General features: G+C 34.8%; 1 pseudogene; it reads right to left on the reverse strand.

The window, feature by feature from the left end:
* Positions 1–14574: 14574 nt before the first annotated feature.
* On the reverse strand, positions 14575–14768 carry LOC129512468 (H/ACA ribonucleoprotein complex subunit 3-like; annotated as a pseudogene).
* Positions 14769–25356: the final 10588 nt, after the last annotated feature.

A 25356-nucleotide genomic window follows, 5' to 3' on the forward strand; every position in this document is an offset into this window, starting at 1 on the left:
CTTTACCTTGGTTTTACTTCATCCACAAAGGACGGAATTCAAGAAATAATGTGTCATTTGAGAGGTGTGAAGGGTTTCTATAACGCTTTAAATGTATTATTTAACACCTTCTAAGTTATAATATGGGGCAGTATGTTGTTTTAAAAATTCAAGATTCAGTCAAACAATATCCATGTCATTAAATAAAACAAGAGCATTAAAATATCAATCATTAAGATACTTTTCTGAGTGGTTAAACACCATGATAAGAACATGACAAGAGAAAATATAATAGTAGGGAAAAGAAAACCTAACATTTAGTTGAGCACATGTATAGACCAGGTCTTGAGCTAGAACCTATAGTTCCCACAGTTAATATCTGCTGTGCTGGTTGACCTGTGACAATGAAAAAGGGAAAGGAACTACAGGTTTAACTTGTATCTATGCTAGGGAAAGCAGCCCATTAGGTTAGAAAGCTAGGCAGGGAATGAAGCTCAGTGTTAAATATATTACCTTGTTAAATATTCACAATAGCCCTGTGAAGTCAGTAGCTCCTTTTTGCAAATGAGAAAACTAATCCTTTGAGAAGTTACATAACTTTCCAAGAGTCACACGGTTCTTCATTGGTAGAACTAGGTTTGAACACAAAATTGGTTTTAAATGCAAAGTCCTCTTTTTATTACTAAACAACACCATACTTTCCTGGCTCCTACTCCACTATGATTGAGGGAACTTTTCTGAATGTTCTCTCTCTTTTGCTCTATCTTTACAAATTGCAGAAATCTTGCAGTAACATAGCCACTTTATCACACTTTATAAACAAATCCAGAATATAAACTCAGTTTAACATCATTCATAAAAGAAGGTTTTAAAACTCCCATTATAACATAGGAATTCCCAACTACTACAACATGGGATTTTACTGTTTTGGAAAGCTACAGGTAACAGATTGAAAGTTTTGCAGACTTTCTAATAAGTGAATAGCATACAAATAAAACTTTGAGAGAGAAAACTTATCTTTCAGAGGAAAAGTAGTCACATCTACCAAAGTTTTGCATTAAAAAAAAATAATAACAATGGGAATGTGCATTTGCCTATCATCCAGTAAGGAATTAAGTTGCATTGAAACAATCTGATTGTTAGTGGATTATTTTTTAGAATTCTAGAAATTGTATCATCTTCATATATTAGTATCAACTTTTAAAAAGCATTAGAATTGGAGTCCAGTGAATGAAAGAGAATTTTCCTTTTGCTCTTAGAACAATTCACTTTTTAAATTCTGGATCACGGTCCTTTACCCACTTGCCAAAGACAGAACCCACAGTTACCCAAACCAGATTGACTTTAATATTAACCATTCTTTGTCTGTTAGATGGGACATTTTTCAGGTGTAAGGGGATAATGGGCTAATTTTCATTAGGCCACTCTGAAAGTGGAAGTCCTAAGATGTAGAACAAGATAACTTTGAAGCTGAAATTACATAGACTAGTTTTAATCATTTTTAAATTACAAGCAAAAAGCCTGTTGCCTTTTTACAGCAACTGCTACCATTTCTGGAAGCAGACAGCTTTTAAATAGTTGCTGAATTGCTCCTCTCCCTAGTGGCATTGAGAAGTGCAGGATGCTTTGTTTCAGGATGCTGTGACAGGTAGCTTCAGCTTTTGTACAGATTTATTCTCTTCTGACTTTTGTCTTTATTTTCCTTTTATTTATTTATTTTTCACTTCAGAAACATCTGTATATCAGAATCTTTGTGTAGTAACTTTCCCAAGTTTCTGGGGCTGAGAAATTCCTCAGGGTGAAGGCTGAGCAAGCACATAACACTTCAAATAATGTACTCAGAGTTTAAGTTTTAAACAGACACTTACAGACTTCACAAATGTAATCATTTCAAGCAAAATACTTTTGTTTTCTCCCCATATTAATATTGGTGGAAAGATAATGACACTTAGGTGTACTTTCATATTAAAGGTTGGTAAGGCAGTTTTTACTCTCTACGTAATATATTAGTTTGTAAGCAGAAACTCAAGAAAGTAAGTATGAATTCAAATAGGTCTTGGCAGATACCTTTACAATAGTTTTAAGTGCCTATATTCTGAACATGCTGGTATCTCTCTATTAGAATGATTGGGATTAGCCATAATTCTAATGTGGCATATTGAGTAATGGGTATATGTTGGCAGTCTACTTTTATGGAAGCAAGTATCTCGTTTAATCAAGATGACATCTAGTGTGATCCAGATAAGCAAGGAAGAAGTTGAACTCTGGCTACATTCAACTTTAACTTTACTCAAGATTATCTAGTTATTCAACTATTATTCCAAAGATTTGTCATGAAAGACAAATATGACTCAATGTGACTATGGCTAAGGGAAATAAGTAAATCATTTATTTCACATTAACCATGTCTGATACTGTTTCTTAAAAAGTTTATTTTAATATTTAGTTTGGTTCTAGCATATTTAAAATGAAAAGGATAAAATCATAAACCAAAGAGTCATTTTTTATATATCTAAATGTTATCAAAGAAATATTCTTCCAAAGTAGCTTGTTTTTAGATCTAATAAATGAATATTAAATAATTTTGTACAAACATCAATATATTGTAAGTAGTTTTTTATCTTCATACTCTGCATTTCTCCATTTAAATACATGCTTTTACTTACTTTTATATGATTTACATCATGCATATTTTTAATATGAATTTTGAAATAAAGTCAAACACTTCGTTTTACTTTTGATTAGCAATTATATTTCATACAATATTTATCCATATTTGATAGCCAGTGACAGTATTCTTCCCTTAAACAACAATATCCTATACACATTGTCTTCATTATTACTTTAAATTAATTTAAATTAATGTACTTTAAATTCATTACTTTAAATTCATCAGTTTGATTTTTAATAACTTGGGATGTTGAAAAATAGGACAATTTTGCTAAAAAAAAAAAAAAAGAAAAACCTGATAGCTGTCTTTTGTATAACTTTGTAGCATTTAGTTTGAATAAAATATTCTAAAAATGCATCTGTAGTAGATCAATTAGTGACATTAAACAACCTATAGTTATTTAAAATTCAAAATATGTTTTTCCTAGAAAAAAAATCCCTTATCTCACACAGGATATATATATCCCTTATATAATCCCTTATATATCACAGAGTAAGATGCAGTTGAAATGCTGTGTATTGGGAATTAAATAGTGTCATTTTAAAGACAAATGTAATTTTTAAGTAGGTAAGTATAATTTTAAGAAAAAAACTTGATTTCTTTTTTCCATTTACTATAAATACAGATGTTTAAGAAAGCCCTGTTTCAATGGGATGGTGAGGAAAATAAGTAAAGTTTTACTTTTGTGACCATCCTAGAGGAAACCCACAACTTGGCTCTGTTGATTTAAGGAGTCAAAGACCAATCAAAGGTAGCTGGACATAAGATAAAAGAGAATTGAAAGGAGTAGGTGTGTGTCCTGCCTATGGGAAATAATTACACGCTGTTTTAACAATCTGGCTCTTTTTTTGGTGGGGGGGGGTCACACATCTGCCTTTATTGTGAGCAGCAGGTAGGACATTTGCAACAATAGTAAAAAAAAAAAAAAATAGTTTACAAAGCAGGTATTCAGTGAAGCCACCTAGCTGAAACCCTTGGGAGTTCATACATAGACGCCAATCTAGAGCAATAGGAAGAAGATTCCAAAGTCAATGAAGAGCAAGGCCACCAAGGAGATGAGGCACTCTGTAGCTATCCCAAGTGCAGTTGGTGGAGGTAACCTCATAAACAGAAATAGTGAAGAACATGCCAATGATCACCACAGTCAGATGGGGGAAGACAGCAAGGCTGGTGTATCTGGCCTCCAGCTCTATTTTGCCATGTGTGGAGTCATCCACGGTGCTGCCTCCAGCTCTATTTTGCCATGTGTGGCAAAATCTCTATTTTGCCATGTGTGGCAAAATCTCTATTTTGCCATGCATGGAGTCATCCACGGTGCTGCCACTGGAATCCAATCTAGCTCATTTTTTATCTAACATACCGGGAACCTACTTTGTTCCAAATATGTAGGTTATAGTAGATTCTTTTTTTATTTTAAGATCTCATTTATTTCAGAAAGAGCACCAGCATGAGCACAGGGAGAGGCAGAGGGAGAAGCAAACTCCCCTCTGAGCAAGGCGCCGTACACAGAGCTTGATGCCAGGACACTGAGATCATGACTGAGCCACCCAGGTGCCATTATAGTAGACTTGATGTAAGGAAGAAAAGAGAATGTCTGCATAATCAGAAGCTGTAGCAAATCTTCATGAGTGTTTTAAGAATAGCCCAAACTAATAGCAAAAATGTGTATGCTACCCGAAGCCTATTTGTCCAAATTTGTGCTTTGATATACTCCCAATGCTTACCAAAGTACACAGAAGAGATGCCTAATAAATATTCTATGTGAATATCCAGTCATTTCCTTAACTACAGTTATATAAATATGTATTCTACTAATATCCATACATTAAAATATAGATTTTGTATTAAAAAAGCATGAATGAGTTAATGCAACATGGGTCCTAGTTTAAATTTCAGCCACATTACCCTAGGATCTTGTCATCTTTATAGATCCAACAGGGCTAGTCTTCTGAGGACATTTTTTTTTTTTTTTTAAGAAAGAAAGCCCCTGGTAAAGAAAAGAATATATCCTAAAGGAAAATGAAGTAGAGCTATTCAAATTCAGTTGAAAGACAGTTGGCACACAAGGTAAGGAAATGGTTACTGTGTGTAAAGTCATTCAAATCGGCAATCAATGTAGGTCAGCTACACTGCCAGTGGAAGAGTGGCTTCTCTAAACTCTACATGGCTGGTGCACAGGGAGTCAGGTGTCGGGCCACTACCATGGACATCCACACCAAGATCCTCAGCACAGCTTCCTGTATTCAACAGCAGCCTCTCTGCTAATGTTAAAATGTTACAGCAATGACTGCAGACTGCTGAGCAGCAAGTAGGTACATCTACCACTTTTGGTGTGAGCAGTAATTGGCAGTATTATCACAGAGGGCCAGAGCAGTGAAGAATAGGTGCCATGAGGAAGCCAAGCTAGTAAGTCTCTCTAGGGACTCCTAGAACATATGTGGTAAAAAATGAGGGAAGGTGGACACCCCACCAGGACATATTTAGATGGGAACTTACTGTTCCCTTATTCTTACTGAATGCGAATTGCTTGGGAAGTACAAGTTGCAGCTGTAACAGAGCCACAAGAAAACACAAAACATTGTGACAAAATTCCCAAAATCAATTTGACAGAATAGTTCCCACTATTTTGCTTTAATTAGAGGTAAATGGGGGGGGGGACCAATAACCCCAAACAAAACGAAACCAAGAACATTTAATCGTAATCGGGGACTTATTTTAAAGAAAAACTTTCAGGGTCTATCCTGACATTAACACATTTTGTCTCTAAACTTTTCTCTAGCTATAGGAATAAAGATTTTTCACAATCTCTCTGTGTCTCAGGTATCAGGCTCATTTGATTAGATTTAATAGACCACATTTTTAAAAGAAGGTTCTTTTAGGTTGTGAGAGGGAGTGTTTTTCGGTTTATTCATTTGATTGGTTTACAAACTATCAAAATTTTGAGTTCACTACTAAGGCTAAATAAGTTAGATACTCTTAAATCAAAATGAGCATTTTTGTTAGTAAGAGTCTACCGGAAAGCTTAGACTTAGTGTTTTTATAACTGGAGTGCCAACTGGAAGAAAGCCAACCTCAAAATGGTAAATTAGTAAATGTCTTTTTGTTGTTGTTGTCTTACTGAGGACCAATGCCCAGTAAATAGTCTTTCAAATTGCTTTGAAGAACTGCTCTGAAAATTTCTAGCTACAGGGGGTTATATATACTAAAAGGGGAAAAGGAGACATACATGCTTGTAAGCAGTTCTCCCAATATGTGCGTGTCCCAAGGTATAATTTGTAGTAGTTGTAAAACTAGGGTTTTCTGATTTCTTCATCAAATACCTATGTTTTAATCATAGCTGATTATTCAAAAGTACTGTCTGCATGCCTCTATTTAACTGATTTTCTGGTTCTTTCTGTTTTTGTACCTCCTTGAGGTCACCTGAGACAGTCACAGAAGGCTGGTATCCGTCGCCTACTGCAGTTTTCATGCGTGATCCCTCTTTTTGGCAACTGCAACCTATGGCAGGCAATGGTGACCAAATATCTCTTTGTCCCAGGGCATTAGGAAGGTTCATTCAGTTATTCTGATATACGAGGCAAATATCTCCTAGAAAGGAAAACTATCTGTAAACTTTTACATCTGCTAAAGTTTATGAATTTTATAGCCTGAGGTATTTTGTGGTGTCTAGGCATAAACTGTCAAACTTTATACAGAAATGTATATATTATTTATAGCATCTAGATATTTGACCATTAGCTTAGTGCAAGTCTGAGTACACCAGTGCACACAAGTTAATTTGTACTGTGTGTTAGCAGTAAAAAGGCTGACATCTTAGCCAGAACCATTAGAATAGATTTAAAACCAAGAATTTCAGAACCAAGCCGTTGAGCTAAAATTTTCCTGAGACTGGGTGTTGGGTCACTTAAGGCTGATATTTGGTATGATTGGCATGTTCCAGCAGAGTAGAGCCCTTTGACTTAAGCTACTCTGAGAGTCATCCAGATAAATCTGTCTCATATCTGGAATAAATTTTCACCAAAAGTCTTTGTAGTGTGGGTACAATTTAACATTCCCCCTTTTGATAAGATTTTTTTTTCTTAGAATAACATCACATATCAACCTTACTCCCTCCTAGCTGGAGTTTAACTAGATCTTAGGTAAGAAATCTGTTTCACATCTCATGAACCAGTCTTCGTCTTGAGACTAGGTCAGTTCAGTTAAACAGTTGTCTTAATTTAAGAGGTGGTCCTACAGTTGGACTCTCATTGAGCAAGCAATGTAGGTAATTAATAGAGGCATTTCCAGTGGAAAGAAAAGAAAAACACAGGTTAATAGAGCGAATTATAAACCCAGTGTCTGAGTCCTACTTTCTATCCGTAAGACCAAGTCTAGATGTCAGGCTCAAAGCATCTTCAGATGGAGTAAGGCAGGCAGTGCAGTCTGACAGATTTTCCTGGTTCACTTGGAATATCTCTGGTGATTTTACTGAGTGGCCCATTTAGCAACAAGTATGATGATTGTCTAAATATGACTGTTGTGGCAATTTTTCTGAAGTTGACCTCAAATTTTCTAGCTTCAGTCTAAAGTTCTCACTGATTCTAAGTTAGAAGAACAGAAGAAAATTGGAAATCTTAGTTTGGAGAATCATAGCCAGATATTGGAGGAAACCAGAATAATTCAGAATCCAGCCCAATTTTATAGGCAAACAACAAACACTCAGAGACCATCAGAGCTAGAATCTAACATAAACAAAATTATGTTACTAAAACAATTTTTTCTCTTAGAAATCACTCTCATTTCCACTGAAGATTGCCAAATTAAAACCACTTTGTCTGTAAATAAGTCCTGTCTTAAAAATCTTGCCCTAATTATTTACACAATGCCAGCAAGAATAGGAATTGTCCACATAGATCCTTTCAATTCTGTGTTGCTGCAAGAATTTCAAATTGAGTTTTTAATAGCCCCTTGAGACTAAGAAGCCAAGCCAAATACTTGCCATAAGATTTGCCTGTAATACCTATAGATTTGGGTTACTTCTTTTCTTCTTGAGGTCCCCGAAATATTCTGATGTTCACACCTGCCAGGAAGTGACCTTCCTTATTCACTTGGTAAGGCTCCCAGGAACCCTGTCAGCAGTATCAGGCTGATTTTTCCAAGGGGCTTCATTGACTGCATAAAATCAACTTTAGTTCCTCAAAGCAGTCTAGTCATCTCTGAGCCTATGTATGTCTCTCTTAAAAATGACATTCCAGTCAAAGCCTTGGTAATATAAGTGATGTTTCCAACGATGTCCTGTTAGGAGAACAAATTCTTATTGAACTTATGCAAATAACTATAACTGCCTTGGAAGTAAGAGTACTTACTGAGAGTTTCCAAATCCTCTATATCATGGATAGCTTAAGAGAAAGTTTCCTTAAATCTGGAAGAGCAAACATTATAGAACTAGTAAATGTTTCAAACAAAAGTCCATTCACTACTGTGTTACTAATTCTTGTTCTGTTTGAATCCAGTTTCCCACTAGTTCTGGCAACTCCTTACCCAGATTAGTTTTATAACCGTAAGGGTATCAGATACCTGCATGTGTCATAAGTCTTTTCCATGAATCTCCTTGAAGCTGAAGCACATTTGTGAGAGTCTCACATTTGTAAGGTAAAAACAATAATGGTAAATGAAAAAAGATTCAAAAATGGCTATGGTTAGAGATCTGATGAGAGTTCATTTTAAGGCAGTTGACAAGGAAATCTGGCTATTTCTGTGACACACACCATTTCAATAATTAGACTTACAAGTGATAATATTATACCAAAACATATCAAAACTTGAGAAATTTCATGTAATATCTAGAACAATTATATTAGTAGCATTCACTCATATAATCTAAGAAGTTTTATCATTTATCTGACAATGCTTCCCAAAGAATTTAACATATCAATAAACAAGACTAATGAGTCAAAAAGACTTCATTTAAAATTTAAATTTTGTGAAGTTTGTCAAAAAATATCAAAGTTTTAAAGAACATGCCTAAATAAGATTATAGATCAGAAGTTAATATTTAATAATACTTATCTATTTAACCAAGGTAGCAATAAAAGATTCCTTTTATTTTTGCAATAAAAGATTCTAGAGGCAAATATAGAAATTACAAGTTGTTGGCAAAATTTAGCTCTTTTAATATAAGATTCCGTTTTCTTAAGTGGTCAAAGATTTCATAAAGACAAAACAGAAACTTTGTTTTTCTAGGTGATAACATTAAAGGTTAAGAAACTTTGTTTATAATTTCACATTAAGAGTAGACCAATAATCTAAAACTTTGTCATTTTAACAGAGAAAAACCAAATTCCAATCTTATACCAGTGTACTTTTGACATTAAAACTCATTTTATATAAATTAATTCTAATCTTAGCCACTACTGATCATATATAAAATCACTTTCCAAAGATTTCCTTCTTAAGAACTTTCTACAACTTGTTTTTTTCTTTTTTCTTTTTTTGACCTCTCTCTCTCTCTCTCTCTCTTTTTTTTTTTTATATTTCGATTTGTCCTGTGTTTTCCCTATTTAAATAGTCTCACTTTTGGACAAAATAATGTTCATCTTCCTCAACAAAAATGCATTCCTATTCCTCATGCCTTTTGTTTTTTATATCAGAAGCATGTATCCCACTTTCCTTGCATAGAGTTGTTTTCCTTATTATGTTCATTAATCTTAATTACATTTACTAGAATTCTTAACTCTTGGGAACCTCAGTTTCTAGTGGAAACTAAAGTAGTAAGCAATTGTGAGCCTGTGGTTCCAGTATTCTTTAGATGAACAATTTACAAATACATTTAGTAATTTTTAGAAATACATGCCTTCTCTATAGTATATGTTTCAACATGGCACAAAATGTTTATTAATAGACCCAAATACCTTTAGTTTCTATATAACAGAAAGTCAAAGGTAGATAAACCTACGTTAGTAATTAATGTTTCAGTATTTTATTTGAAAATGATCTAGATATTTAATGACTATCCATCATGTAACTTTGCAAAACTCTAAGGTTTTAAGTTACACAAACAAAAAAAAAAAGTAGGGGAAAATACTTGAAGTAGACACGAATATTACTGACAAATTTTAAATTTTAATTTTATTTTAATTCACTATTAATTTTAATTTAATTCACTATTTTAATTCACTTGTTATTAATAAAAAATTTGAGATGCTTATCAGTTATCATCTTTAAATTATCTTTTTTGCAGGGATGCTGGGTGGCTCAGTGGTTGAGCATCTGCTTTTGGCTCAGGGCATGATTCTAGAGTCCCGGGATCAAGTCCCACATCGGGCTCCCTGCATGGAGCCTGCTTCACCCTCTGCCTCCATCTCTGCCTCTCTCTCTGTGTGTCTCTCATGAATAAATAAATAAAATCTTTAAAAAAATTATCTTTCTTGCTGACAAATTCTGTAACAGAGGTAACACGAGCTTATTTGACTTTGAGTAAACATAGGTAGGATACAAGTATATTGAATGTTGACAGTTCTAAAAACAAAAACAAACTTGTTTTAAGTAAACCAACAAACTTCAATTAGTTTTAGGTTTTTGTTTTGTTTTGTTTTGTTTTTTTTAAGATTAATCCTAGGTCATGTGAACTGAAAACTTACTAGGGCTAATTCTATTATATTTCTGAGAAGTTAATGCATACAAATGCTTAATGTTCTGTAGGCCAATTAGAGCTCTTTTACAAATTACTTTTTTTTGGCAATACTATCCAGAGGTGGAAAATACCACAAATCTGCAATACAGACACTCTCAAGCAGAAGTCTTATTGTTTTTCAATTTTTTAACCATAAGATGGGTACGATAATACAGAACACATGAGTTTACAACACAACAACTGGATCCAAACTGGGGTTTTTCGGCACATAGAATAAGTTAAGGACACTTCCTCAGATTGTTAAAGCTCTTCGTTTTAATATTTGTGAGAAAGACATTTCATATTTATATTATCTTTGGTAAGTAAACTTTCTCAGAAGCTGTGGGCTAGATTTTGAGCAGGCATGTTTCTATACTCATTTGAATTTTTAAAAGCCCTCTTTTTCCTTTTCCTTTTTTTTTTTTTCTTCCAATTCAGGAATAGGGATAATTTAGATAAGAGTTACCAGAGAGGTTACAAACCTTGACCTAAATAAAGGAGGTTTGGAGATTCTGAAAAGGACAGGTTGAAGTACTTTGAATTGTTTTTGGGGCCATAGGTCTAGTTTTGCAAAGATTTGTAAGATTAAGACAGTTGCTTTGAATCCCTCAAGGAATTGGGTGACAATTTAAATAATATCACAGGTTTATCTACCCATCCAACCACATTATCCTCAACTTCCTTTTTTTCCATTTGGGTGTATAGTTCTAACTTTAATTTAGGGGAGAAGACCTAAAAGAAACCATCAGGCTTTGAATTTCAGCTTCTAATCTGGCCAACTTTTGACTATAAAGCCACCATGGGTTTAGCATGGTGAGGAGAAGGAGGTTTTGATTTTAATACCTCACTCCTGGCAACTCATTTAAAGGATAAAAAGAAGGTGGAATAAAAGGAAATACTTCTTCAGGAGTTGATGATTTTAAGCTCAATTTTGTTACTATTTCAGAAAGGTTCTTATTAGTTTCTTGCATGCATAGTATGTGGCCAGTGGTTTGTTTTTTTTTTTTTTCTTTTTTTTTTTTTAGAAGCTTCTAAATACCAATCAAAATATGCCTCCCACTCCAGTTGTTGAATTTAATAACTGGCTTTCTTGAGTTGGGTGGGTAAATCCAAGGCATTTCAAAAGATCCCCGGTTAGGCCATTTGAACCTTAGAATCATCCTTAATATAATTTCCTCATTTATTTAGAAACTTGAAAATATATGATCCATGTGTGTTAAACATGAATCCCCTGGAATGTTGAAAGTGTTACTCATCCTGTTTTTCTGGTTGTAATGGTTTATCTCATTCCTAGTGGGTTTAAATGCTTGGTACTACCTAAGGGGTTTTAGGTGTGGACCAGTGTGCTGATTAAAGTGACCTTGTACCTCCAGGTCTCATCCTGGAGTTGGTTGATGGTATTTGTGTCTCAGTGTTTCTCTCCATTAAGTCGGGCTAAAACGAAAGTGTTCAGAATGATGAGCAAAAGTTTCTTATATGTATCCCTCCATATTACAGAGAAACCAAATTATCTGTATTGTAAATGGGGATCCCTACGAGACCACTACAGGGTGTAAGATTAACCTCTACACTCTCCAATGAGAGGAGCTCCTGTCCCTTGTCTTTGAATTTCTTCAGATTCTCATTTACGCCATTGTAGCATCTAGTATTCAAATTGGCAAAATTCTGAAGAATTTTTAATTTCTGGGATAAAAAATTTGTCCCTCAATAGACTTGCAACCTGTGTTCTGCACAGCACGGCACCCCTTTCTGAAGTATGCAGGGAGAAGGGACAAAGGATGGAACAGGAACTTGTGTTAAGTACAAAATGGGGCTCTTTCCTGACTGCAGGAGAAAGAAATAAAGGTTAAGACCTGAAATATGGGTCATATGCAGAATGGCACCTTTTCCTAACTTTGCAGAAGAGAGAAAAATAACAACAATGAATAAAGCTCTGGATCATCTACCAAATGGGGAGCCCTGGATCTCAGGAAGAACTTACCTAGTCCATTGTACTCAATGTAAAGACACATTTGGGCACAAGAACCAGTACCAAAGCTCTGTTTCCTGGTGGAGTCCAGATGAGAAAGTGGTGTCTGTTTTGGGGTCCCTTCGTGGTTGCCACATTGTCAACTGAAAGAAAGCCAACCTCAAAATAGGTTAGTAAATACTTTATTAGTTGTCTTACTGAGGACCATAGCCTAGGAAGCAGTCTTTCAGATTGCTCTGAAGAACTGCTCCAAAGCTTGTTAGCAACAGGGGGGGTTATACATACAAAAAGGAGAAGTGGGGATACATGCTTACAAGCAATTCTCCAAATAGTTCTGTGTCATAAGGTATAATTTGTTACAGTTATAAAAATGAGGGTTTTCTGATTTCCACCTAGACACAAGAAAAACCCTTAGGTCATCTTAATACATTATGTTTTTGTCATATCTGATTATTCAAAAGTACTGCCTGCATGCCTCTGCTTAACTGGTTTTCTGGTTCTTCCTGTTTTTATATCTCCTTGTGGTCACTTGAGAAATTCACAGAAGGCTGGCATCAGTTACCTACTGCAGTTTTCATGCACATGGGAGTCTAAACTTGGTTTGATGTTTTATTGTTCTCCCTCAAGCAGAATATAATACTGCTTTTTTAAAGAGAAGAGAAAATTCTGTTATGTATTTTGCTAATTCAACAACAACAACAAAAAAAACAAGGTGTATTGAGCTTTGCAAAGAATTTTTTTTAAACGTGTTTTATGAGATTCAGAGTTAAACATTTGTTGTATCAAGTGTTTTCACAGTGCTTGGCACAAGGAAGGGTCTATAAGCACTAATCTTATTTGATTTCCAGAGGGAAAACTTGAGAATATTTTGCATTCTAATCATGATAAGATGAAAGACTTTGTTTTAAAATAAAATTAGATAAAAATGGAAGGAAGAACAGAGGGAAAGTGAAAAGCTGAGTGTACTTCTGACAAACCACGTATTGGCACTGAACATCTTTGTGCTTCATTTCCTTTATTATAATGAAAATAATAATATTTGGTATTTCATAAAAGTCTTTGAATATGAAAGACATTTACCATGTGATTTGAGGGCCCTTGAAAAAAGGGCACAGGTAAATATTTGCATAGTAGGACCAGCATTTTTTAAATGTGTTTTCTTGGATGAAGGCGATAATAACTTTTAAACTCTTGGCGGTATTTTTCCAGTGAACTCCAAGTTCGACTAAGAGGTTGATTTTCAGATGTTGGGAATTAGAACTTTAAACATGTGAAGGTAAAGAAAATATTTAAATATCATCTAGCTTGGGATCCCTGGGTGGCGCAGCGGTTTAGCGCCTGCCTTTGGCCCAGGGTGCAATCCTGGAGACCCGGAATCGAATCCCACATCAGGCTCCTGGTGCATGGAGCCTGCTTCTCCCTCTGCCTGTGTCTCTGCCTCTCTCTCTCTCTCTCTCTGTGACTATCGTAAATAAATAAAAAATAAATAAATAAATAAATAAATAAATAAATAAATATCATCTAGCTTGAAATGTTTCTGAGCAAATTACAAGAAATAGAAAACCAGAGGTCACAGATTGGCTAGAGCAGAATGACTGGGAGGTGGGGCAGGCCGGTGGGTGGCAGATGGGTGGCAGCAGGTGGGTCACAGGTGCTGTGCCAGTGTCAGCTTGCGACGTGTTCCCTCCCAGCCTTTCTGTGACTTTCATGAAGTAACAGCCTTTCCATTTGTCAAAGTGATAGAATCCCATTTACTTTTATTAGATTCCTAAATGCAATGGTTTAGAGATTGTGAGATGTCTTAATGTATAGCGAACCTGAGAAGTCAGTTTTAAGTGCTCTTTGTCTCATGTCAGGGAATCTTAAGAATGTTTGGGATTCTCACAAACCACGTGCTACGATAGCAATACACCTTAGTTTGGTTAAGTGGCAAAACCTGTTTTTAAACTGTGGCAACTGATCATGATCCTTATCCACACTAAATTATGGATTTTTAGATTAGTTACTTACTTTTCTACATCAGGCTCCATTATTGACTTATCCAAATTCAAATTTATTTTTTTTCTTTAAAATCATTTTAATAACCTGACAGTGATTCAAAATATGGAAAGAAGCTTCAAACTGGTTCCCTTAAGGGGGATGCTACCATGATTGCCTCACACAAATGTGATCAAAGGCAACAATGACACAGGATTCCAAAGAGCAAGGGGGTAAGAAGGCTTCAGGGCTCACAGATTGAAGATCTTGGTTTCAAGAAGTCTCAGGGGATCAGGAGACAGAAGAGACATGAAATTTAAGGGACCCTCAGAGCACAGGGTTTAGTTGCTGGGTCATGAGCACCTTGGAGTATTTCTTGATGGTGATTCAGTGTCGAGAGTATTTGTCATCTGGAGAGAGCCCAGCAGGAAGAGCCAAGGAGGTCTGTTGTCCCACTGGGTCAGGCTTCTTCAGTGTAAAGACATCATCTCCATGCTGTTGAGATGATACTGCAGAAACATGACTATACTGAAGCCAGATGTTTTGATTAAGTCCGCAGTTCCTTCTGACTCAACTTTTATTTTTTTTAAAGGTTTTGTTTGTTTGTTTGTTTTCATAATATTTCTCTATATGGAATCACCAAAATCTATTTGTAGGTAAATTTTTTCATGTACTCAACAAATTATTTTTTCTGTGCCTGGATATTTGTCTTTATTTCTTCCTATGTCAGAGTAATACTGAAATAGGACCAGTTGCACTTTAATTCAATATGCATAATATTAAATTACCTAGCAGACATCAAACACCATCTTCTACATTTTGGAGTACAGATCTCAAGGATTATAACATACATTTGTGGAAATTATGTACACACATAAGAACAATTATAGAAGGCTAGAGACTCTAACACAATGTGTAAGTTTATATGTATGTTCATTTTATCAAGTTTTATGGTTCTTAAATGTAGTACTGTAAATGAATAGCTATCAAATCACCCCCAAACTGTTGTCACTTTTTAGATAATCTATATGGCTTAGTAGCAAGAACTTAGTGGTACACAGTTGTTCCTTATTTATTACGTTTATTTGATCAGAACAGGTTTGAGGCTTGAAATAAAGTATCACTATGTTGAGGTGACAGTAAAAAAAGTTGTACGGTGGGACTGTATTCAAATTTATCATTTATCTGGATTCTTCTATATAAAAAGTCTTTATTTTTTTGTAGATGGTGCCATCTCAGGAAGCCTAGCTTGTGCCATAGAAAAAAAGATAGAAAATCACCTTGGTATATGGAAAAGTAAAACCACAGAATGACATTCATTTTTTAAAAATCTAAAAAATAGGCTCTCCAAACAAGCTAAGGAATGACGTGGATGCCTGGAGAGTCTATGAATCTGGACATTTATTTGTGGCTTCAAAGTCAAAGAATGATCAGAACATAATTCTAGAAAGACCAGTAAAACCAGAATACAGACATTACATACAGAGTGGAACATAGGGAAGAGGGTATGTTCAAGAGGACTCTCCTTTTATACTAGGGTCAAGTTTGAATAAAGGATACAATTTCATCACTTGGAACTATACTGTTTTATTCAAAGTAATGTTTCCATTCAAATATATAGTTGGGAACATAATTTTAATATGCCACTTTATTTTTAAGATGCTACATTTTGCCATGTGACAAAACTGGAGCAACATCAGGGAGCTATAAGATGCTTAAAAGTTTGGGAGCCTTATGAGATGGTTGATATTTAATATGAAATGTAGAAAACACTGTGCATTGGACAGGGGGGAAATGACCACATGAAGAATTATTCCATTGTGTAAAACAGTGTTTTCCATGACTCATTAGCAAAAACAAATAAATTTAATCATTCATCATTATGTTTTTTTAAAAAAATAAAATAGAAGAGAAGAGAAAAAAATAGAAAGTACCAGAGTGCCTTACAAGTAGCAATAACAAGTATTGGAGTCACTTTGATTGTTCACAACTATGTAGGCACAGGTCATGAATGGAAAGTGTTCTTGAATATATTGTTTAAATATATTGAGAGAATTTCAAACACATAAAAAAGTGGACAGATATTTTAATGAATTTCCATTATCCATCACCTGTCCTAAACACCCATCAACGCTAGGTAAAGTTGCCATATCTACATTCTTACTACCTCACCATTTCATATTATTTTTGAAGCAATCTTTGATGTCACACTTGTATTTTCACTATGCATCACTAAAATTTAATGAATATTTCCTGATGTAACTGTAATACCACTATCAGTTATCCTTAATAACATCAAATACCTAAAAATGTGTTTATTTGTATCATTCATGGTCACTATCTCTGTTTTACTTAGAAGTATGCCTGACATTACTCATGGAGGACTGAGTAGATACTATATGTTGGAAATGTATGACATAATTTCTGAATTAGTCTTTTATGGGAATGTAAAGTAACCTTCTTTGGGTTCCTTTCAATGTAGAATCAAGTTTTTCCTCATTCTTCAAGTAACAGAAGAGAAAAAATGTTATCTTTCTGGAGTTTTCGTCCTTTGTGTGTATGTCTTCAACAATTTACTACTCACTGATTTATCAACCTTATTCTAACATTACCAAGATCCTTATTTATAGATGTAATTACTATGCATGTTGCCTTGGATTCATTTATTATTCAGTCACTGAAATTAAATGTCCATTGTTTGCTTGATATCTATGGCTTACTTATATTCCCTTCCTTTCACTAAACACAGTTTAGTGAGCCAAGAGTCAAAAATAAACAGTATTGTATATGAGAAGCCATAATGGAAATACTGAATGCCAGTAAAATAAAGTAGAGGATGTACTCTAGACAGAAGGAAAGCATATACAAAGAAAGAAATGTTTAAAAGGCATGACATTTTAGTAAAACAATGAAGAGGTTTGTGTGGTTTGATCTCAGTGTTTATTGGGGTGCAAAGAAGGAGCAGTTAATGTCAGAAAAGAAAGTTTAGAGCTGAATTACATATCTTATGTGTTGAGCTAAAGTTTAGACTGCATTTTGGAAGCAGTGAGAAATCTTTGAAGTCTCTTAAGTATGGAGCAAACTTGATCATTGTTGCTGTGACGATGATGTTGATGATGATTTTTTTTTTAAGATTTTATTTATTTAATCATGAGAGACACAGAGAGAGAGGCAGAGACATAGGCAGAGGGGGAAGCAGGCTCCCTGCAGAGTCGACTTGGAACTAAAACCCAGGATCCCGGGATCACGACCTGAGCCAAAGGCAGATGTTCAACCACTGAACCACCCAGGTGCCCTGATGATGATGATTTTGTAAAAAGAAGTTCCAGGAAGTGACTCTGAGAATTGGTTGGGAGGAAATGTGAAGACATGGGATTCGACAAGGAGACTCTTGCAGTAAACCCAAGAAAACTGTCGGTGGGTGACAAACTAATGCAGAGGCACTGCAGGATGAATGAGAGGGAACAAAGTCGCTAAATAATTTGGGATTAGAGCAAATACCTGCTAATCAAATATATGATTTTTATTAGAATAAAAGGATGAGCGTTGGATATTTGTTAGGTTTTTAGCTTGGAAGACTGCATGGTTTCCTTACCAGAGATAAGACATACAGAAGGAGGAGCCAGCTTGGTGTGTACTGTGGCAGGGACAATGAGGATGAGTCATTTACAATTGTATTATATTTCAGATGCCCATGGGATGTTTAGTTGTAGGCAACAATTAATAGTGTGTATCTGAGCTCAGGAGGGAAGAAGGAGACAGATGTGAAAGTAACCTGCATTGAACTGGATAATCACACTGAGTAAGATTTTCCAAGGAGAGATAGAAAAGGAAAAGAAAGAAAAAGAAGAGGAAAAGGAGAGAAAAGCAAATGAGTTTTTATTCTGTTGTGGTTATTGTTGTTGTTGTTTTTCACAAAAAAAGTGACCACAAAATAAATGTGTCTCCCCTGCTGAAGATACATTTATTTTGTTATTTATTATATATTTTAAATAGTCAATGAGACTTTTCCTGAGATTTGATTTATATCCAAGATGCTATGGTTTTTTTTTTTCTTCTTTTTTTTAAGACTTTATTTTTTAAGTAATATCCGCACCCATTGTGGACCTCAAACTCACAACCCTGAAATCAAGAGCTGTACGCTCTACCAACTGAGCCAGCCAGACATCCCACTGAGGGATGCTGGCCAGTATTCTTAAATACTTCTTCCACATTCGTGATGAGGATACAAACTTGTATAATGCATACCAATATTTCTCAAGATGGTAGCAACCACAGAACTGCCATAGGCTAAAAGTAACAAAGAAGCTTTTGATAACTCTTTAAATGTTTTATCTATTGAGCTATTCCTTATCCAGATGGCTTTTCATGACAGAAACATAAACTCAAAGGTGAAACTTTTTTACAAAGGATCTCTTTGTCCTGACATTCTTAGCCAAGTAAAGTTACCATATTTCAAAATATGACCAGACAGGGACCAAGCAACCACAGCACAATTGTAAAAGAAGATCGACAGCCTAGAGCTAAAACTACAATAATTTCTAATGAGGCATGGGGAGAGTTTGACTACTTCAGTTGGAAGGATGAGAGGAAAGAGAAACTTAGAATGCTGGAAATATAATAAGAAATCACAACAGTTTAGTTCAAAACAGAATCCAACATTTGGCAGTAGTAACATGGAGTAAGATGAGGCCTCAAAGACAGGAAGGGGGGACATACAAACTACTAGTTCATCTGAGAGTAGTTGGCATAGGGAGTTATGGCTGACCACAGGAACCTGCTCCTGACAGGATTTCTAGCACATATTCTAGTTAATTTTGGGACTTGTTAGAGTAACTAAGTTCCTCTAAAACTGAAAAGCTTTGGTCCAAGCCGAAATCTGGATTTAGAGAACAAAACAGGGATGCAGTGACAAGATCTGAGAAATCAGTTTTGGGGAATGAATGTCAGTGTTTGAATTCTGTACTTTATTTTTTCTCCCTTCTCTAATAAAGAAGCCTCTGATACTCTGGCAGTCAATCCTCACCACACTCAGAGTTTGGCTAGAAGGGAGTGCTAAAGCTGAGATCTAGGAGTCTGTTGGATGCTTCCTGCAGTACTTCTGTTCCTCTCCACCCTTTTTCCTGCCCACCCCCCTGTTTCATCCTCATATAAACACACATGGCATTTTTGCATGCTGGTGAAGAGTGGTCTGTTCAATGACTTTCTTTCTGATTAATCTTACTAATCAATCCATCCTCTCAGAGGAGCTAATAAGGTGGGTAGTCAGAAGCACATGCTTGGCTGGACATTCTATCCTCTGTGGGAAGGGGTGGAAATATAATAAGAAGAACATTATGTTTTACTCTTTTTCTAGAAATAGGGACTTGATTTGACAACTAGAAAGTAGAACTAACCCATATGGTGAGTCAAACTGGCAGTGAGTGTCATGACACTGAATCTCAAATTGCTGATCTCAAGTTTATTTGAATATCCCTGAATATGATCAAGATCCATTTCATATACCAAAATGACTTTGAGCTGTAGCTGGTTACACAGAGAAAGTGGAGCAGGTATGGCACAGTGTAAACTGTTCTCTAATTTAGTCAAAGGACTAAAATAGTTAGGACCTGAAAGGAGCAGGAAAAGGCATCCATGACAAACATGCTACTTAAGTTAATGATTTCATGTGTTTGCTCCTAGACTTCCTGGCACACATGTCAAATTTCTCCTTTTTGTAAGGAATTGAAATAGAATTAGAGAGGAAGAAGGAGCCTGATGTGGGGCTAGATCTCAGGACCCTGAGATCATGATGTGAGCTGAAGGCAGACACTTAATGGACTAAGCCACCCAGGCACCCCCAGACTAATGTATTTTATGTTTAATAAATGATATGTGAAATTGGATTAGAAGTTATATACTCAATATCATTTATAGATAGTCAAAATATAATTTAATTTGCCATCTGAGGATGGACTTTCCTTTTTTTCTAAATATTTTGCTGTATTCATTGACAAGGGAGCTCATTTGCTGTTGCTCTAGAGTTCTATGGTTGCAATCATGTTGATCCGGCTAACATGTAGCACAAAAGACATTATTAAATAATCTGGACATCAAACGTGAATTCTGAACTTTATAAAGGTATTCCTAACGCCAATGATGATTTTAGTAAACTTGAGTAGAAGCCAATAAAATACTCCTCACAAAAATTTCATTTTCAGAAATAATAGTAAAATTAATCATTTTAGCCAATTAAACCCTCTCACTTCTTAAATCAGTGTCATATATTCACAGTAAAGGCATATTGAGTAACTGTGTCAACATCCTTATAAGACTAACACACTAGAACTAGATTTTTAAAAAATGTACTGTGGGTTTATATTCTATTCAGATTAAATAACCAATGAATTATAAGATATATGTGAACACATCATACTATTTAAAGCTAGCTAAAAAATTAAAATAAAAAGGGATAGATCATCAAGGTTAGTGATTCTGTTTTGTTAAGTATGGAGAGAAAATACCAATGACTTGGAAGCTTGGGACAGTTCTCTTTGCATAAAGCATTTGGAATGAACAAATAATAGCTTATTATAGTTCGGTTAATAAATTAAATTTTATCAGCATTAACTATCCACTCAAATATGTCTGGCCCAGAGGTCAAGAGATCCATACATAATAGAGGCAGCTGTAGATCAACTCTAATTACAATATTATTAATAGTATTTATTGAGTGCCAATAATGTAGAGAGCATTTTAAATATATTATTTCAATTGATCCTCACAGAAATGTTACTGGCTAAGCTCAGCTATCATCTCCATGTATCCAACAAGGAAACTGAATACTTATAGAACTTCCTTAATGATCTCAAAGTACAAAGACCTAGTAAATGGTAGAATTAGAATTTGAACTGGGACAATTAGCATTCAAAGCCTATGAAAGAAAAAAAAATGTTATGTTTTAGAATTGACTCATCTTTCATTGGACTGATATGGTTCAAAAAACATGGCATGACCACTAGTGTCTTAACCATAAAGTCTGTGCAGATCAGATTTATTATCATAAATTAGCATAAACAATCATATTTATCCACCTCAGCAAAATTAATTTGAGGCACTTAGAAAACAAAATATTAAGGCTCCTAAAGAGTAGTTTTCTGCATATACTAAATATTTAATAAGTATTAAAGACAGAGAGAGAAAAGGGGAACATGCTTGGGTGCTCTGACTGTACCTGGAAGGAAGATTATACTAAAAACCAGGTTCAGATTGGGCACTCTAATGCTTCCAGTATGACATCTTCTGCCTTCCTTGCTCCTCTCCACTTCCTGTTTATCTAATCTTTCTCTTTGCAAAATATCAAAGCAAACCAGACATTAAAAGTAGTTAGGTATTTATTAGTTTAACACAAGAAACTGTGTGGTGCATAATGGTTTCTCTGTGTCTGTCAAACAAAAGCACACATCTTGCCTTATAATGTACATTTACACAATTAAATCTTTTATCCAATTGAAGTCAATGATTTGTCATTAAGCCACTATCGCAGGAGATGAAAATACCTTTATAAGATTCAGTACCTGCCCACAAAGAGTTTACAGTATATGGAATCTGCCAGAATGACTCAAGTTAACAAACAGCAATAATAAGAAACAAAAGTATAGGAGGAATGCAGACAAAATCCTAAGAGGACTGGGAGGAGAGAAGAAATATAACCAGGCAAAGATACACATCATTTATTTACTATATGAGGTAGCTTCAGTTTGAAGGAAGTTTTGTCCAGAAAATGAGATAAAGGCACTAAAAGTAAGAAGACAGTTTAAGGGTATCTTATTTGCTTTAGTTTTTCTTATTTAAAAACTTTAAGAGCAGTTGTAGGTTTATGACAAAGTTGAGTAGAGAGCACAAAGTACAGAGATTTATCCTATGCTCCCTGCCCCACCCCCACATGCCTATTGTCCCCTATCAGCAACACCACTGATAAGGAAGGTACATTTCTTACCAAGGATGAATCTGCAATGACACGTAACAATCACTCATCGTCCACAGTTTATCTGAGGGTTCACACTTGGTGTCTTACACTCTATGTATGGGTTTGGACAAAAGTATAAAGATGTGTATCAATCATTGTAATAGCAGATGGAGTATTTCACTGCTTTAAATATCCTCTGTGGCCTGCCTATTCATCTCTAGTCCTCCATTCCCACCCTCTGCAAACACTGATCTTTTTACTGTTTCCATGCTTTTGCCTTTCCCAAAATGTTGTATAGTTAGAATCATACAGTATGTAGCACTTTCAGACTGGCCTCTTTCACTTAATAATATGCATTAAATTTCCTCTATATCTTTTGATGGCTTAATAACTCCTTTCCTTTTAATTATTTACTTAGTATTTTTCTAAATAATATTCCACATCTTATATATCCATTCACCTACTAAAGGACATATTGGTTGCCGCCAAGTTTTGGTGATTGTGAATAAAGCTTCTGTAAATATTCATGTGCAAGTTTTTGTATGAATATATGTGTTTAGCTCCTTTTGGTGAATACCAAGAAGTGCAAAGCCTTGATTGTATGGAAAGAATGTGTTTAGTTTTATAAGAAAATGCCAAACTGTCTTCCAAGTGACTGTACCATTTTGCATTTTGTCCAAAAATGAATGAGAGCTCCTCTTGCCCTCCAGCTTCTCCTGTATTTAATTTATCGATGTTCTAGATTCTGGCCATTCTAATGGAGTGTAGTGGTATCTCATTGCTCTTTTAATTTGCTTATCAATTTCTTGATCTTTTCAAAGTACCAGCTTTTGCTTTGGTTGATTTTTTTTCTATTGATTTCCTATTTTCTCTATTGATTTCCCTATTGATTTCTCCTCTACTTCTTACTATATCTTGTCTTCTTTTTACTTGGACCTAATTTGTTCTTCTTTTTCTAGTTTTCTAAGGTGAAAAATTAGATGATTGATTTTGGATCTCTCTTCTTTTCTAATCTATGCATTTCAATGCTATATCCTTCCCTCTTAAGCACTGATTTCTCTGCATCTTGGAAATCTTGATAAGTTGTGATTTCATTTTCATCTAGCTCAAAATATTTTAAAATATGAGATTTCTTCTCTGACCCATGTGTTATTTAGAACTGTGTTGTTTAATGTCGAAATATTTGGGGATTTTCCAGTTATCTTTCTGTTAATGACTTCTAGTTTAGTCCCACTGTGGTCTGAAAGCAGACATTATATAATTTCTGGTCCTTAAATTTGCAAAGGTGTGTCTTATGGACCAGAATGCGGTCTCTCTTGGTTCAGAAAAAAAATGTGTATTGTTGCCACATGAAATGGCTTGTAGCTGTCCCTTTGGCTTATATCCAGCTTGTAGCTGTCCCTTATATCCAGTTGATAGATGAAGTTGTTGAGTTTATTTATATCCTTACTGATTTTCTGCTTGCTGGATCTATACATTTCTGAGAGAGGGGTAGTAAATTCTCAAACTATGGTAGTGGATTTGTCTACTTTTCCTTGAAATTCCGTTAGTTTTTCTTTAAGGAATATCATGCTCTCTTGTTAGGCACATCTATATTAAGAAAATGTATTTTTGGAAAGCTGATCCCTTTATCACTATGTGATGCCTTTCTTGATCTCTGATGACTTTCCTTACTTTGACATATAGTCTGTCTAAAATTAATATAACTATTCCTGCTATCTTTGGATTAACATTAAAATGGTTTTTTTCCCATGAATTTATGTTTAATCTATGTACGTCCTTATATTGAAAAGATATTTCTTGGCACGCCTGGGTGGCTCAGTGGTTGAGTGTCTGCCTTTGGCTCAGGGCGTGATCCCGGAGTCCAAAGATAGAGTCCCGCATCAGGCTCTCTGCATGGAGCCTGCTTCTCCCTCTGCCTATGACTCTGCTGCTCCCTCTCTGTGTCTCTCATGAATAAATACATAAAATCTTTAAAAAAATAAAGGATATTTCTTCCTAGTAACATATAATTATGCCATGTTTTTGGTCCACTCTGACAATCTGTCTTTAATTGGTGCATTTAGATCATTTATATTTCTAGTGGTTATTGATATAATTGGAGTAAGAGCTACTATATTACTATTTTCTGCTTGTTCCTCTTATTATTTGCCTTCCACTCTTTTCCTCACTTTCATGGTTTTAATTTAGCATTTTTATATGATTCCATTTTCTTCTTTCTTAGAGTATCAGTTATGCTCTATGTAGTTTTCCTAGAGTTTGCAAAATACATTTACAGCTCATCCAAATCCACTTTCAAATAACACTATTCTACTGCGTGTGAAGTGTAAATACCTTATAATAAAATAATTCTAATTTCTTCCTCCCACCCTTTGTATCATTGCTGTAAGTCATTTAACATATATAAAAATATATGTGCATATGTAATTGAATGCATAATTACTCTTATTATTTTGAATAGTTATGTATTAAATCAATTAAGAAAAATAAAAGTTTTTATTGTACCTTTACTTGTTCCCTCTTTGATGTTCTTCCTTTATTTATATAGATTCACATTTTAACTATATCATATTCTTTTTCTCTAAAGAAGTTATTTTAACATTTCTTTTAAGGCAGGGAATAGGTCTACTGGCAACAAATTCCCTCCCATTTTGTTTGTCTGATAAAGTATTTTTCCTTCACTTTTGAAGGAAAGGTACAGAATTCTAGGTTCATAGGTGGTTTTGTCTCAATAGTAAATATTTCACTCCACTCTTTTCTTGTTTGCATGGTTTCTGAGTAGAAGTCAGATATAATTCTTATCTCTGTTCCTCAGTAGATACTTTTTTTCTCTTCTGGCTTTTTTTTCAGGATTGTTTATCTTTGATTTTCTCTAATTTCAAAATGTTATTCTGAGATAGTTTTTTTTTAATTTAAATTCGATTAGCCAACATCATTAGTTTCAGATGTACATAAGCACTGAGTGTTATACGTAACTGATAGATTGCTGAACTCTACATCTGAGTTATAGTTTTATTGGTGTTTATCCTGTTTGGTATTTTTCTGGGCTTCCTGGATGTATGGTGTGGTTTCTGATGTTGATTTGGGCAAATTCCCAGTGATTATTGTTTCAAATATTTTTTTCTCTTCCTTTCTTTTTCTTCTCCTTCTGGTAGTCACAT

Source organism: Nyctereutes procyonoides, unplaced genomic scaffold (assembly GCF_905146905.1).
Source record: "Nyctereutes procyonoides isolate TBG_1078 unplaced genomic scaffold, NYPRO_anot_genome, whole genome shotgun sequence".
Classification (NCBI taxonomy): Eukaryota; Metazoa; Chordata; class Mammalia; order Carnivora; family Canidae; genus Nyctereutes; species Nyctereutes procyonoides.